The following is a 15,807-nucleotide window of genomic DNA, read 5'->3' on the forward strand; positions in this document are numbered from 1 at the left end:
ACCTTGGGTCCCTCTCACCAACATTTTCAGGCACGGCATAGTCACACACAACCTGGAGCATGAAGTTGTTTAGTTTAAGTACATAACATTGGGTGAGAAGGAGCTGCATAAAAGACTCTATTCTGAAAAATGCAGTACCGCAATGGCATTGGTCAAGCCTATTATTCTGATATTGCTATTCAGCGGGAAACAATGCATCAGTCACCTATTTAACATGTATGTGTGGGAAGCACATTGGTTCTTCCAGACTTACAAAAAACAGAAGAGAAACATATGTCATAACGTTAGCTCAAAGAAGCATCCTTAAGCAGTGCTTGCATTGTGATATGCAGTGTGTGAAGTTTTGTGGCTGAGTATGTGCCTGTGAGTGAGTAGGGGGCACAGAACAAGGCAAGAACAGATTAGGACTAGCCCTGATCTTGGACATAACCCTTAATTCCATTGTATTCTCTTATGTGAAGGATGGATTTCCAAAGTGGCCATTTTAGGCCAATCTAAAAGGTCTGCAGGAAGACGATTCCTGGCACTAAAGTGGTGCGGATCTCATCATGAGGATCTAAGCCAGATTTTCCAGTACCACCGGAACTATTCTTCTCCTGCGTCAACAGCCTTGGCGACCTGATAATAAACTCCAGCATGATTCCTTGAGCTGGAACCCAATCCACATATCCATGATTTTTCCACAGAGTAAAAAAAATACTTCTAATCTCAAGTCTTGCTTAAGGCATACTTTTAAAAAATTCATTCTTGGGATTTGGGCGTTGCTAGCATTTAATGCCCATCCCTAGTTTCCCTTGTGAAGGTGGTGGTGAGGCGCCTTCTTCAACCGCTACAGTTCATGTGGTGAAGGTACTCCCACCATTAGGTAGGGAGTTCCAGGATTTTGACCCAGCGATGAGGAAGGAACAGTGTCCAAAGTCAGGATGATTTGATTGGTGTGATGCTGTCCCAGCCTAATATAAGATATGCGATTTGAGAATCTTTCACTCATTCACCTGACGAAGGGGATAATCTCCGAAAGCTTGTGACTTTAAAATAAAATTGTTGGACGATAACCTGGTGTTGTAAGATTCCTTACACAAGTCAGGATGGTGTGAGACTTGGAGAGGAACTTGGAGGTGATGGTGTTCCCCTGTGTCTGCTGCCCTTGTCCTTCTAAGTGGTAGAGGTCATGGGTTTGGAAGGTGCTGTCGAAGAAGCCTTAGCGAGTTGCTGCAGTGCATCCTATAGATAGTACACATTGCAGCCAGAGTGCAGCGGTGGTGAAGGGAGTGGCTGTTTAAGCCAGTGGATGGGCTGCCAATCAAGCAGACTGCTTTGTCCTGGAGGGTGTCGAGCTTCTTGAGTGTTGTTGCAGCTGTACCCATCCAGGCAAGTGGAGAGTATTCCATCACACTCCTGACTTGTGCCTTGTAGGTAGTGGAGAGGCTTTGGGGAATCAGGAGGTGAGCCGATCGTCGCAGAAATCCCAGCCTCTGACCTGCTCTAGTAGCCACAGTGTTTCTGTGGCTGGTCCAGTTAGGTTTCTGGTCAATGGTGACCCTCAGGATGTTGATGGTGGGGGATTTGGCGAAGGTAATGCCATTGAGTGTGAAGGGGAGATAGTTAGACTTTCTCTTGTCAGAGATGGTCATTGCCTGGCACTTGTGTGGCCTGAATGTTAGTTGCTACTTATCAGCCCAAGACTGGATGTTGTCCAGGTCTTGCTGCATGCGAGCTTGGACTACATTAACTGAGGAATTGGGATTGGAACTGAACACTGCGCAATCCTCAGTGCACAGCCCCACTTCTGACCTCATGATGGAGGGAAGGTTGTTGATGAAACAGCTGAAGATAGTTGGGTCAAGGACAGTGTCCTGCAGCAATGTCCTTTAGCTGCAATGATTGGCATCCAACAACCACAACCATCTTTTGTGCTAGGTTTTACTCCAGCCACTGGAGAGTTTTCTCCCTGATCGCTACTGACTTCAATTTTACTAGAGCTCCTTGGTGCCACACTCGGTCAAATGCTGCCTTGATGTCAAGGGCAATCACTCTCACCTCGCCTCTGGAATTCAGCTCTTTTGTTCATGTTTGGACCAAAGCTTTCATGAGATCTGGAGCTGAGTGGTCCCAACAGAACCCAAACTAAGCATCAGTGAGCAGGTTATTGGTGAGCATGTGCTGCTTGATAGCACTGTTGATGACTCCTTAGATCACTTTGCTGATGATTGAGAGTAGGCTGATAAAACTGTAATTGGCTGGATTGGATTTGTCCTGCTTTTTGTGGACAGGACATACCTGGGCAATTTTCCACATTGTCGGATAGATGCCAGTGTTATAGCTGTACTGGAACAGCTTGGCTGGAGGCGCGGCTAGTTCTGGAGCACAAGTCTTCAGCACTACAGCAGGGATTTTGTTGGGGTCCGTAGCCTTTGCTGTATCCAGTGCACTCAGCCGTTTCTTGATATCATGTGGAGTAAATCAAATTGGCTGAAGACTGGCATCTGTGATGGTGGGGACCTCAGGAGAAGTCCGAGAAGGACCATCCACACGGCACTTCTGGCTGAAGATGGCTGCAAATGCGTCAGCCTTGTCTTTTGCACTCAAGTACTGGGCTCTGCCTCTACGACAGGTAGATTGGTGAGGACGAGGTCAAGTAAGTTATTCCCTCGTGTTGGTTCTCTCACCTCCTGCCGCAAGATCAATCTGGCATCTACATCCTTCAGGACTCGGTCAGCTTGGTCAATGATGATACTACCGAGCCACTCTTGGTGATGGACATTGAACTCTTCCACCCAGAGTATATTCTGTGCCCTTGCTATCCTCAGTGCTTCTTCCAAATGGCGTGCAACATGGAGGAGTACTGATTCATCAGTTGAGGGAGAGTGGTAGGTGGTAATCAGCAAAAGGTTTCCTTGCACATATTTGACCTGAAGCCATGAGACATAATGGTATCTGGAGTCAATGTTGAGGATTCTCAGGGCCACTCCCACTCCCACCTCTGGTGAGTCTGTCCTGTCGGTGGGACAGGACAGATCCAGGGATGGTGATGGAGGAGTCTGGGACGTGGCTGATAGATATGATTCTGTGGGAATGACAATGTCAGGCTGTTGCATGACTAGTCCACGGGACAGTTTTGAATAGTCGAATGGGCTGGTTGTTACTTCGTCGTGTCTGAATCTGATATTTAGGTTCAAGACGAGTGGTCAGTCTGGTTTTATTAACTCAAGTAACAAAGCATTGGAGTTTTAATGTGAGAGTTCACATAGTCACACAATTTTTTATGTTTAATCTGTGAATTTGAATTGTTTTTTGTTTTAACTATGCTTGAACAAGCTTTTTAACATTTGATCAGAAAAAAAAATGTCTGGTGTTGGAACTGTAATTTTCCTGCCATTGACAATGAACGGTCAGAAAATCTAGCCTGGATGTTTATAGTTACAGTGCTATATTTATAACTTCATGAAACTTTTAGATAACAATTGGTAGATATTTTAAATACAGGATGTGCATAATTATTCATCAGGTTGCTGAGGGAACATCATAGCTAAACCCAATCCTGCCTTCACCCAATGTCAACGTATGCATGTTTTCCAGCGTGGGTCACTAGTTAGGGATAAGGAACAGGAATCCTTGTTGATTTTTCCACGCTCCAGCCCAGAAACACTGAGGCCAATTGTAGCATCTCCATTAGTATTCTATCTGAAGTTATCTAACTCGGACATGGTATTTTAACTTCCATTGCATAGCAATAACATTAGATATTTTTATTCCCTGTTTGTACAGAACTCAAATGCCCCAGTACAGTATTGGCACACCTCTTACTTTAAGCCTACCTAACTACTGTAGCTTGCCTCTAAATGGCAACAAAGTGGTAAAGTTTGTAATGTGACCATAACACAATTTTCATGTTGGTCTCATTTTGTATTACCTTTCAGCATAGGAAAAAATTATGGCACAGTTAAGTGCTGGTCCAGTTAAGTTTACGACACAGAGGAGGCCATTCAACCCATCGAGTCCGGGCTGGCCAAAAATGAGCCACCCAGCCTAATCCCACTTTCCAAAACTTGGTCCATAGCCTTGTAGGTCACGGCACTTCAGGTACACATCTAGGTACTTTTAAATGAGTTGAGGATTTCTGCCTTTACCACCCTTTAAGGCAGTGAGTTGCAGATCCCAAAACTCCCTCTGGGTGAAAACATTTTTCTTCAGCTCCCCTCTAATCCTTCTACCAATCACTTTAAATCTATGCCCTCTGGTTATTGACCTTTCTGCTACATCTTTGGTACACCTCAATTAAATCACCCCTCGGCCTCCTCTGTTTCAAAGAGAACAACCCCAGCCTATTCAATCTTTCCTCATAGCTAAAATTCTCCAGTCCTGGCAACATCCTTGTAAATCTCCCCTGTACCCTCTCTAGTGCAATTACATCCTTCCTGTAATGTGGTGGCCAGAACTGTACACAGTACTCAAGTTGTGGCCTAACCAATCCTTTATACAGTTCCAGCATAACCTCCCTGCTCTTATAGTCAATGCCTCGGCTAATAAAAGGAAAGTATTTCATATGCCTTCTTAATCACCTTATCTACCTGTCCTGCTACCTTCAGGGATCTGTGGACATGCACTCCAAGGACCCTCACTTCCTCTACACCTTTCAATATCCTCCCATTTATTGTGTACTCCTTTGCCTTGTTTGGCCTCCCCAAATGCATTACTTCACATTTCTCTGGAATGAATTCCATTTGCCACTTTTCTGCCCACCTAATCAGTCCATGGATATCTTCCTGCAATCGACAGCTTTCCTCCTCACTATTAACCACACGGTCGATTTTTGTATCATCTGCAAACTTCTTAATAATGCATTTAAGTCCAAATTATTAATATATATCACAATAAGCAAGGGACCTAGTTCTGAGCCCTGCGCAGCCCCACTGGAAACAGCCTTCCAGTCACAAAAACACCCTGTCGACCATTAATCTTTGTTTCCTGCCACTGAGCCAATTTTGGATCCAACTTGCTACTCTCCCTTGGATCCCATGGGTTTGTACTTTTTTGACCAGTCTGCAATGTTGGACCTTGTCAAAAGCCTTGCTAAAATCTATGTAGACTACATCAAATGCATTACCCTCATCGACCCTCCTTGTTACCTCCTCAAAAAATTCAATCAAGTTAGTCAGACACAACCTTCCTTGAACAAATCCATGTTGACTGTCCTTGATTACTCCGTGCCTTTCTAAGTGACGGTTTATCCTGTCCCTCAGAATTGATTCCAATAATTTGCCCACCACCGAGGTTAGACTGACTGGCCTGTAATTACTTGGTCTATCCCTCGCTCTCCTTTTAAACAATGGTACAACATTAGCAATCCTCCAATCCTTTAGCACCACGCCTGTATCCGGTGAGGATTGGAAAATGATGGTCAGAGCCTCCGCTATTTCCTCCCTTGATTCTTTTAACAGCCTGGGATATATTTCATCCGGCCCTGGTGATTTATCTACTTTCAAAGATGCTAAACCCCTTAATACTTCCTCTCTCACTAAGTTTATCCCATCCAATATTTCACACTCCTCCTCCTTAACTACAATGTCTGCATCGTCCCTCTCTTTTGTGAAGACAGACACAAAGTATTCATTAAGAACCATACCAACATCTTCCACCTCCACACAAAGGTTACCTTTTTGGTCTCTTTTCTTAGTTATCCTCTTGCTCTTAATGTATTTATAAAACATCTTTGGGTTTTCCTTGATTTTACTTGCCAATATTTTTTCATGCCATCTCTTTGCTTTCCTAATTTCCTTTTTAATTTCACCCCTGCACTTTTTATAGTCCTCTAGGCTTTCTGTAGTATTGAGTTCTCGATGTCTGACATAAGCTTTCCTTTTCTGCCTTATCTTACCCTGTATGCTCCTTGACACCTAGGGGGCTCTGGATTTGGCAGTCCCACCCTTTATCTTTGTGGGAACATGTTTACTCTGCACGCTTTGAATCTTCCCCTCGAATGCCTCCCACTGTCATAGAGTCATACAGCACGGATAGAGGCCCTTCGGCCCATCGTGTCCGCGCCGGCCATCAGCCCTGTCTACTCTAATCCCATATTCCAGCATTTGGTCCGTAGCCTTGTATGCTATGGCATTTCAAGTGCTCATCCAAATGCTTCTTGAATGTTGTGAGGGTTCCTGCCTCCACAACCCTTTCAGGCAGTGAGTTCCAGACTCCAACCACCCTCTGGGTGAAAAAGTTATTTCTCAAATCCCCTCTAAACCTCCCGCCTTTTACCTTGAATCTATGTCCCCTTGTTATAGAACCCTCAACGAAGGGAAAAAGCTCCTTAGTATCCATCCTATCTGTGCCCCTCATAATTTTGTACACCTCAATCATGTCCCCCCTCAGCCTCCTCTGCTCCAAGGAAAACAAACCCAATCTTCCCAGTCTCTCTTCATAGCTGAAGCGCTCCAGCCCTGGTAACATCCTGGTGAATCTCCTCTGCACCCTCTCCAAAGCGATCACATCCTTCCTGTAGTGTGGCGACTAGAACTGCACACAGTACTCCAGCTGTGGCCTAACCAGTGTTTTATACAGCTCCATCATAACCTCCTTGCTCTTATATTCTATGCCTCGGCTAATAAAGGCAAGTATCCCATATGCCTTCTTTACCACCTTATCTACCTGTTCCGCCGCCTTCAGGGATCTGTGAACTTGCACACCAAGATCCCTCTGACCCTCTGTCTTGCCTAGGGTCCTCCCATTCATTGTGTATTCCCTTGCCTTGTTAGTCCCTCCAAAGTGCATCACCTCGCACTTTTCCGGGTTAAATTCCATTTGCCACTGTTCCGCCCATCTGACCAACCCATCTATATCGTCCTGCAGACTGAGGCTATCCTCCTCACTATTTACCACCCTACCAATCTTTGTATCATCAGCGAACTTACTGATCATACCTTTTACATTCATATCCAAGTCATTAATGTAGACCACAAACAGCAAGGGACCCAGCACCGATCCCTGTGGTACCCCACTGGCCACAGGCTTCCAGTCACAAAAACAACCTTCGACCATCACCCTCTGCCTTCTGCCACTAAGCCAGTTTTGTATCCAAAGTGCCAAGGCACCCTGGATTCCATGGGCTCGTACCTTCTTGACCAGTCTCCTGTGGGGGACTTTATCGAAGGCCTTACTGAAATCCATGTATACCACATCCACTGCGTTACCCTCATCCACACGCCTAGTCACCCCCTCAAAAAATTCAATCAAATTAGTCAGACATGATCTTCCCTTGACAAAGCCATGTTGACTATTCCTGATTAATCCTTGCTTCTCCAAGTGGAGACTAATTTTGTCCTTCAGAATTTTTTCCAATAATTTTCCTACCACTGATGTTAGGCTCACTGGCCTGTAGTTCCCCGGTTTTTCCCTACTCCCCTTCTTGAATAATGGTATTACATTAGCGGTTCTCCAGTCCTCTGGCACATCCCCTGTGGCCAGAGAGGTTCTGAATATATGTGTCAGAGCCCCCGCAATCTCCTCCTTTGCCTCACACAGTAGCCTGGGATACATTTCGTCCGGGCCTGGGGATTTATCCATTTTTAGGCCTGCTAAAACTGCCAATACCTCCTCCCGCTCGATGTTAATATGTTCGAGTATATCACAGTCCCCCTGCCGTATTTCTATGTCTACATCGTCCTTCTCCATAGTGAAAACAGATGCAAAAAATTCATTTAGAACCCCTCCTACATCTGCCGGCTCCACACACACATTGCCATTTTTGTCCCTAATGGGCCCTATTTTTTCCCTATTCATCCTCTTACCCTTAATATACTTATAAAACATCTTAGGATTTTCCTTTATTTTGCTCGCCAGTGTTCTTTCATGGCCCCTCCTTGATCTCCTAATTTCTTTTTTAAGTATCCCCCTGCACTTTTTGTACTCCTCTAGGGCTTCCTCCGTCTTTAGCCTTTTGTATCTGCCAAAAGCCCTCCTTTTTTTCCTAATCCATTCTCGTATATCCCCTGACATCGAAGGTTCCCTGGAGTTCTTGGAACCACCCTTGACCTTTACGGGAACATGTTGCCATTGTATGGTCTCAATCTCCCTTCTGAAAGACTCCCATTGCTCCGATGCGGATTTTCCTACAAGCAGCTGATCCCAGTCCATTTTGGCCAGATCCTGCCTTATCCTATTAAAATCGGCCTTCCCCCAATTTAGAACCTTTATTTCCGGCCCCTCCCTGTCCTTTTCCATGACCACCTTAAATCTCACCGAATTATGGTCACTGTCACCAAAGTGCTCACCTACTAGCACTTCTTCCACTTGGCCGGCCACATTCCCTAGAATTAGGTCCAGTACCGCCCCCTCTCTTGTAGGACTTTCTACATGCTGGCTCAAAAAGCTCTCCTGGATGCATGTTAAGAATTTTGTACCCTCTAAGCCTTTTACACGCTGTGACATTGATTTACTTTCAAGTAGCTGTTTCCAGTCCACTTTTGCTGAATCACTTCTTAGCTTAGTAAAATTGGCCTTTCCACAATTGAGAACTTTAACTCCTGTTCTATCTTTGTCCTTTTTCATAACTACGCTAAAACTAACTGAATTATGATCATAATGACCAAAATGCTCTCCCACTGATGCTCCTTCCACCTGCCCAGCCTCATTTCCTAAAACTAAATCCAGAACTGCCCCGTCTCTTGTTGGGCTTGCTATGTACTGGCTAAAAAAAGTTCTCCTGAATACAATTTAAGAATTTTGCGCCCTCTATACCCTTCACACTGTATGTGTCGCAGTTAATATTAGGGTAGTTGAAATCCCCTATTCGGGCATAAACTTAATTAAAATTAAAATAAAAACAGAAAATGCTGGAAACACTCAGCAGGTCAGGCATGCAGCATCTGTGGAGCGAGAAACAGAGTTAACGTTTCAGATCGATGCGTTTTCATCAGAACTGTTCTGACTTGCTGAGTGTTTCCAGCATTTTCTGTTTTTATTTCAGATTTCCAGCATTTGCAGTATTTTGCTTTTGAATTAAATAAAATAGCGCTTCACACTTCTGATGGAATGCATGCATATAAATGTTGCCACGTGTTAACCTCTTCAATAAAACTAGTGCTCAGGTAGCCTTAAGATACATGCAAACAGCCCTTATACAGTAGCAAATAGGGGGATTTTAGATTTCTGTTTAAATATGTAGGCAATGACAATGCAAAATACTCATGTTACATGTCTCAAGATTTCTCTGCTGGCTGTGTAATGAGCATGAATCAATCATCAAATTAGATTTTGCTTCATCACTTTTTATTTTCTCATCCAATCCCATCCTTTATATTTTTTTTTATTACTCATTCATGGGATGTGGGCGTTGCTGGCGAGGCCAGCATTTATTGCCCATTCCTAATTACCCTTGAGAAGGTGGTGGTGAGCCGCCTTCTTGAACCGCTGCAGTCCGTTTAGTGAAGGTTCTCCCTCAGTGCTGCTAGGTAGGGAGTTGCAGGATTTTGACCCTTTTATAACTCATTTGTTCTCTTTTCATTCTTTCTGGTCCAGAAATCCAGTTTTATAAAGCATTTTGTTACCTTGTTGTAGTACTTAATTATGGCCACGAGGGGAGAGCTATTTTAAAATCTTTATCCCTTGTCACAATAATAATATGCATGATGTGGAGATGCCGGTGATGGACTGGGGTGGACAAATGTAAGGAATCTTACAACACCAGGTTATAGTCCAACAATTTATTTTAAAATCACAAGCTTTCGGAGATTATCTCCTTCGTCAGGTGAGTAGCTCACCTGACAAAGGAGATAATCTCCGAAAGCTTGTGATTTTAAAATAAAATTGTTGGACTATAACCTGGTGTTGTAAGATTCCTTACAATAATAATACCCAAAGGTTTGTAACTTTAAAAAAAAGTTATTTCCTCCTCATGGGGATAGGGGGGGAAAAAGTTACTTTTAATGTTTGGGTTTTAAAAGCAATTCTTATGAGTTTAAAGAAGAGGCACCAAAACAAAGGTGGTCAATACAGAAGATTACTTTTCCCAGAGACTAAACAACAAATGATGTTAGTTTGTTTCGGTAATCAGAAAACACCTATCACCCATTATTTTGGAAGACCATTTGCTCTCTCTGTGAAACAGGAGTTAACGAGACAGACACCAAGAAAAGACAGAATGTTTTTTGGAAACAGGACATCGCACAGGCAGTCAAGCAGCAAAAGGCTGCAAAACACAGGAGGCCGAAAAGGAAAGAAGGTTCTACCTTGGACTGTAAGACAGAACGCAGAGAGGTTATTTTGTTTATGTAAGACAACCCACTGAAGTGGAGTAGCATCACATACTCATTATTTTTAGGTCACTACAGGAAGATAAGTTCAACCAATTGAATTAAGTGAATCTATTCATAATTACTATTCTGTAAATTCACCTTACTGTGGAATAAAGCTGCTTAACAGTTCAAACCAAGCCTCACCTCATTTTAACTCGGTCCGCCAGCATAGAGATTGAGGGAATACATGTGCAAAAGATACGGAAATGTAGTTCAGGTCACAAGGGTATACTGTTGTTATACCTCCAGGTTACACGATCATAGAAGTGGGTATAGAACAGCTCGAGTCAACTCCCATAAAAATAAGATGCTCAGATCATTTACAAGAGTGACTTATGCCACTGAACCAGAAAAGGTATCTCGGGCAGACCCAAATTTACTAACTGGAATGGAACAGGCTAATCTAGATAACTATTTCAAATTAAACCATGATTGTAGGACAAAGTGATTATAGATACAAACTGGTAATCAGTAAGTTCACCACAGATGGAAAGCAGCACTTTTTCAGAAAAAGAATGATTAATACCTGGAATGGTCTTTGCAGTCGGGCACTGGGACATAAACCCTGGAATCATTCAAGAGGCAATTTAATGCCTTGATAGGAGTCTTTATAGAAGATTGAGCTTTATATGGAAAGAGAAGGCCAGTGGTTGAGTGCTTGAACAGTCGACTTCAGAACCGCAGAAGACACCTCAACAGATTCCCTTTTCAACCTTCTCAGATGGGGCTTGGTACACGTGGCCCATGGGAGCCCTAGATGACAGCAGATAACATAAATGGATGAATTTACGGATATGTAAAGAAACAATTAAATGACACGTCATTTTGGGGGGTTGTATTTACATTTACTTTTTATTCCAATTTTCTACAAATGTAACATTTTTAAACATTTAGAATAGGCATAAATATTGATTATAAATATAGGAAAAATCGGCAACTTGGTTAATGAATGTAACACAGTTTTATTTTTAAGAATGGTATCCCCTTTCTTATATTGTTGTCAAGGTTTCTACCCACTCGGAGCAAAGTAAACAGCTAAGGATGGTGCACAGCGCGTTACGGTCTATTCACACACTTGAGATCCATTGCTTGTTGAGCAGATACCAAAGCTTTAAACGTGAAAAATAATAACACACACACACAAAGTTAAAACCCTGGGAACCTGAAACAAAAACAGAAAATGCTGGAAACACTCAGCGAGTCAAGCAGCATCTGAAAAGAAAGGGAAAATGTTGACTTCTCAAGTATAGTGGAAGATGTTACAGATGAACAGCTTGTCATAAGGAACGGAGGGAGAGATAAGGTACATCACATACACAAGAAACACAAATGAGCTGTAAAGTGATTAGATGGTGAGCAAGAGATTGTTTAACAGATAGAAGTAATATAAACTTGCAAGTTGTTTTCTCCAGAGACAATTCAATTTGCAAGGAAGCTGCTGCCTTTAACAGCATGTGGGGGAAAAAAAGATGCAAAATGCAACCTTTTCCCCAGTTTCTTTCGCAGTTAGGACCGACCCATTTCTCGAAGGGAAAATCGCGTGTCGGCCCTCTCTCGCGATCCCTTTAAAATCAGCCCCGGATTGGGCTCTGCCATGTCCGTACGTGGCGGGTACCAAGCTCGGAGCCGCTCTCCTGAAAGTGGTCATAACGCGACTTGTTCCGTAACTTGAACGGTCACTTTGGGGCGTGTATTTTTTTTTTACGAGGTAAAAATTCGCATCGGGCAGAGAGCGTCCTTTTCCGGGCGGGTCTGAGAGGCGGTGTCGCTGCTATATTGGTGCAGAGCACCCCTTTTATTTCTGATGGTTGGGCGCCTCTGGGGTTTTAGACACACCCGGAAATGTCAGCGCGTCTGGTTTTGCGGAACCTGGTCCTGGTCCTGGTGCGGGTGCGGGGAAAGTGCCTGACGTAAGCTCGAGCCACTGGTTGCAAAAATAAAAACACATCTTTTTCAAATAAACTCCTTCACTCTCCACCGAACGCCTCTTCAGGCTGAACTATAGCCACGGGGTCCTTTTCCTACACACGGTGCTGTGGTTGTCATGCAATGTGAGTAGCTGCTTCACGTTGGGGTTTTTAATTTGTTTTTTTTTTCTCTTTCATTTCCCCCCCCCCCTCCCGCCTCCTTTTCAATGTTTCTTTTTGTTTGATGTGGAGATGCCGGTGATGGACTGGGGTTGACAATTGTAAACAATTTTACAACACCAAGTTATAGTCCAGCAATTTTATTTTAAATTCACAAGCTTTCGGAGATTTTCTCCTTCCTCAGGCAAATGTTTGGGTTGTGGGAGTGAAACGACATCACTGTTTATTTTGCCTGTTAAAGAGCTAACTCCGTCGGTGCAGTGTTTAAAGGCGGTGTTGTGACACGCACACACAATAAGCAGCAACTACGCTGCAGTAATATTGGACGATTCTCAAACGATGCATCCAGCGAACAGCTGCACTACAGTCCAGTTTTCATACGATGCACGCAGTTAATTGTGTTGCATTAACATGATTACACTAATAATTCTATTCCTGATAACACACAGGAGGACCATAAGGATGTGAATCTGCCTTTGAGTCTTACTGCTTTGTACTCTGATCTCTGTCGTGCTTGGTATTAACTCGTACAAGGATTTTGTCCTGGAAATAATTTCTGTTCTAATCTTTGAAAGGAATCTAATTCTATTTTCAGTTCAGACCTTTTGTTCTCAAATTTTCTATATTTTAGTTTTAGCCTTGGAAAAGTTTTAGTTCTGAGATTGCAGTTTTTGTTCTCCATTTTCTTCTAGTTTTAGCAGCATTTTTTTCTCCCAAAATTTGTTTAAATAAATGCCACAATGATGTTGAAGCATAATAAAACTCCTTTTGAAAGACCACTTAAGATGTTTGTTTATTTTTTTTATTTATTGCTCTCCGGCATCTGTTCCTAATATTGTGGATTACTGGCCAATGTTATTTTAGTCCTATTGACAACTTTAATTGTAGTTTTAGTTTTGCCTTTTCATTTGGAATTTTAGTTTTAGTCTTAAGGAATTTAGTCCTAGCTTTAATTTAGTTGAAAGAAACACCAATAATTTTAATTAAGGACTATTTCACTTCATTTTAATTAATTTACATTTATTTTCTCTAGTTGCATAGTATATAGCTGTGTTCCAATGTTATTAATTTTTAAATAGACATTTTGAATATTGAGAATATTAATGTGACTTTAAAATTATCCTGTGTGGTTGGGAATATTTGTGTTTTATAAAGAAGTAAGCATTATTTCCATTTGGCAAATGACTCCAAGGGTGCATTTGTATTACAAGTTCAATGTTATTGCAAAGTGGTTTCACGTTAACACCAGTGTTAAACTTGGGTAGTGTAAATCTGAAATTAAGGTCAATCTGATTCGGAAAGAAAGCTTCATTTTCTTCTGGCACAATTCAGTGGAGTGACACTAAGGGTGCATTTGCATTGCATCAAAGCTAATTTTGTGTGGTGTAAATCCTTGGAGGGAGTGCAGTGGAGGTTTACTAGAATGACACCTGGACTTCAAGGGTTAACTTACGAGAAGAGATTACACAAATTGGGGTTGTCTTCTCTAGAGTTTAGAAGGTTAAGGGGTGATCTGATCGAAGTTTATAAGATATTAAGGGGAACGGATAGGGTGGATAGAGAGAAACTATTTCTGCTGGTTGGGGATTTTAGGAGTAGGGGGCACAGTCTAAAAATTAGAGCCAGACCTTTCAGGAGTGAGATTAGAAAACATTTTTACATACAAAGGGTGGTAGAAGTTTGGAACTCTCTTCTGCAAACAGCAATTGATACTAGCTCAATTGCTAAATTTAAATCTGAGATAGATAGCTTTTTGGCAACCAAAGGTATTAAGGGATATGGGCCAAAGGCAGGTATATGGAATTAGATCACAGATCAGCCATGATCTTATCAAATGGAGGAGCAGGCACGAGGGGCTGAATGGCTACTCCTGTTCCTATGGGGTTAAGTCCCATCCTGAGTCTGGAGTGAGACTTCATCCTCCAGACAGTTTCACATTGCTTCACTCTGGTGCCTGGTCCAGCCCTGGCTCTGTACTTAGGCTGCATTAACTCTAACTCTAACTCTAACTCTAGCACTGGTGAAAAGCAAAACTGTGTGGCATTAGTGCTGCAGTTGTGGAGAAAATGCACCTTGAACCCTAGACAATACACCTGTCAAACCCAGTTTTATGATAACTGTTGGGTCTCCAGTAATGAATTGGTGCCCTGGTCAGAAATGTAGTATTACTTGTTAATTAGCCCTACTTTCTACCTTCCCCCTGCAGTGTAATGTATTAACTGCATGATCTCTCTTATTGAATTAAGACTCTTAGCTTGGGTTTCTGGTGTTTGAATTTTGTTTTTTTGGTCATTACTTTAACCAGTTTTTGGTTGCACTAAATTCAAGTTTTGTCCATTGTAAAATTGGGTGAGGTGGAGGAGAAATGTTTTTATTCCGATCAATTACTTTCAGCATCTCTCGCTCTCATTATCCTTGTCCCAGCCGAGCTCTACTTGCTCTCTGTGCCCCAGTGAATTGACTTAAAGATCATCATTCTTGCTTTCAAATCCTTCCACGGCCTCCCCACATCTGGCTTCGTTGATCTTCTCCAGCCTTGCGCCTCTGCAAGTGTCTCCAGTGCTCCAACATCTGGTTACTGCTTGTTCCTAACTCACTCTGCTCCACCATTGGTGCCTGCTTTTACGACCGCTGTCCTTTTCTGCCCCCCTTTTTTTGAATCTCTTCAACTTGCGATCTTTCCACTTTCAAAAGCTTCCTAAAAACCATCTCTTCAGTTCTGCTTTTGACCCCAACATGCCCTCCTATGATCCCTCTTTTCCCTCCTACTTCGTGCCCATTATTGTTTGGCCATCTTATAAAGTTTTCTGAGATGTTTATCTGTATGTGAGGAGCAATTTAGAACTAGCACAGTGATATACTTGTACTCAAAAGATTTATATAGTGGCATTTTAGCACAAAGCAATGTGTATGATTACTGGTAGAGGGAAAATGCATAATGTTATGAATTTAACATCACATTTCAAAATAAATAATGTTATTCCTTTTTTTAAAAAAAGCTGTACTTTACTGAAATGAACAGTTCTCTTTTTTTTATTCGTTCACGGGATGTCGGCGTTGCTGGCGAGGCCAGCATTTATTGCCCATCCCTAATTGCCCTTGAGAAGGTGGTGGTGAGCCGCCTTCTTGAACCGCTGCAGTCCGTGTGGTGACGGTTCTCCCACGGTGCTGTTAGGAAGGGAGTTCCAGGATTTTGACCCAGCGACAATGAAGGAACGGCGATATATTTCCAAGTCGGGATGGTGTGTGACTTGGAGGGGAACGTGCAGGTGGTGTTGTTCCCATGTGCCTGCTGCTCTTGTCATTCTAGGTGGTAGAGGTCACGGGTTTGGGAGGTGCTGTCGAAGAAGCCTTGGCGAGTTGCTGCAGTGCATCCTGTGGATGGTACACACTGCAGCCAAAGTGCGCCGGTGGTGAAGGGAGTGAAT

The 15,807-nt window shown here is 42.8% G+C and overlaps 2 protein-coding genes across 7 annotated transcripts in view; one reads left to right on the top strand and one right to left on the bottom strand.

The window, feature by feature from the left end:
• setd4 (SET domain containing 4) overlaps positions 1-11,865 on the bottom strand; it is a 74,707-nt gene extending 62,842 nt beyond the window's left edge. For 2 of the 5 annotated variants that reach the window (XM_067993265.1, XM_067993260.1), the window contains exons 1-2: positions 11,776-11,864; positions 10,819-11,045 (exon numbers count right to left, since the gene is read on the bottom strand). The gene's annotated coding sequence lies outside the window, so the exon portion shown is untranslated. Of the gene's footprint in view, positions 1-10,818; positions 11,046-11,775 lie in introns of all 5 variants that reach the window. The other 3 variants (XM_067993264.1, XM_067993261.1, XM_067993266.1) reach the window with 3 other exon arrangements.
• A 310-nt stretch (positions 11,866-12,175) lies between these two features.
• The window catches only part of dop1b (DOP1 leucine zipper like protein B), a 110,368-nt gene continuing 106,736 nt past the window's right edge, over positions 12,176-15,807 (top strand). For both annotated transcript variants that reach the window (XM_067993267.1, XM_067993269.1), the window contains exon 1: positions 12,176-12,343. The gene's annotated coding sequence lies outside the window, so the exon portion shown is untranslated. The remainder of the gene's footprint in view (positions 12,344-15,807) is intronic.

This window comes from Heptranchias perlo, chromosome 11, assembly GCF_035084215.1.
Source record: "Heptranchias perlo isolate sHepPer1 chromosome 11, sHepPer1.hap1, whole genome shotgun sequence".
Taxonomy (NCBI): domain Eukaryota; kingdom Metazoa; phylum Chordata; class Chondrichthyes; order Hexanchiformes; family Hexanchidae; genus Heptranchias; species Heptranchias perlo.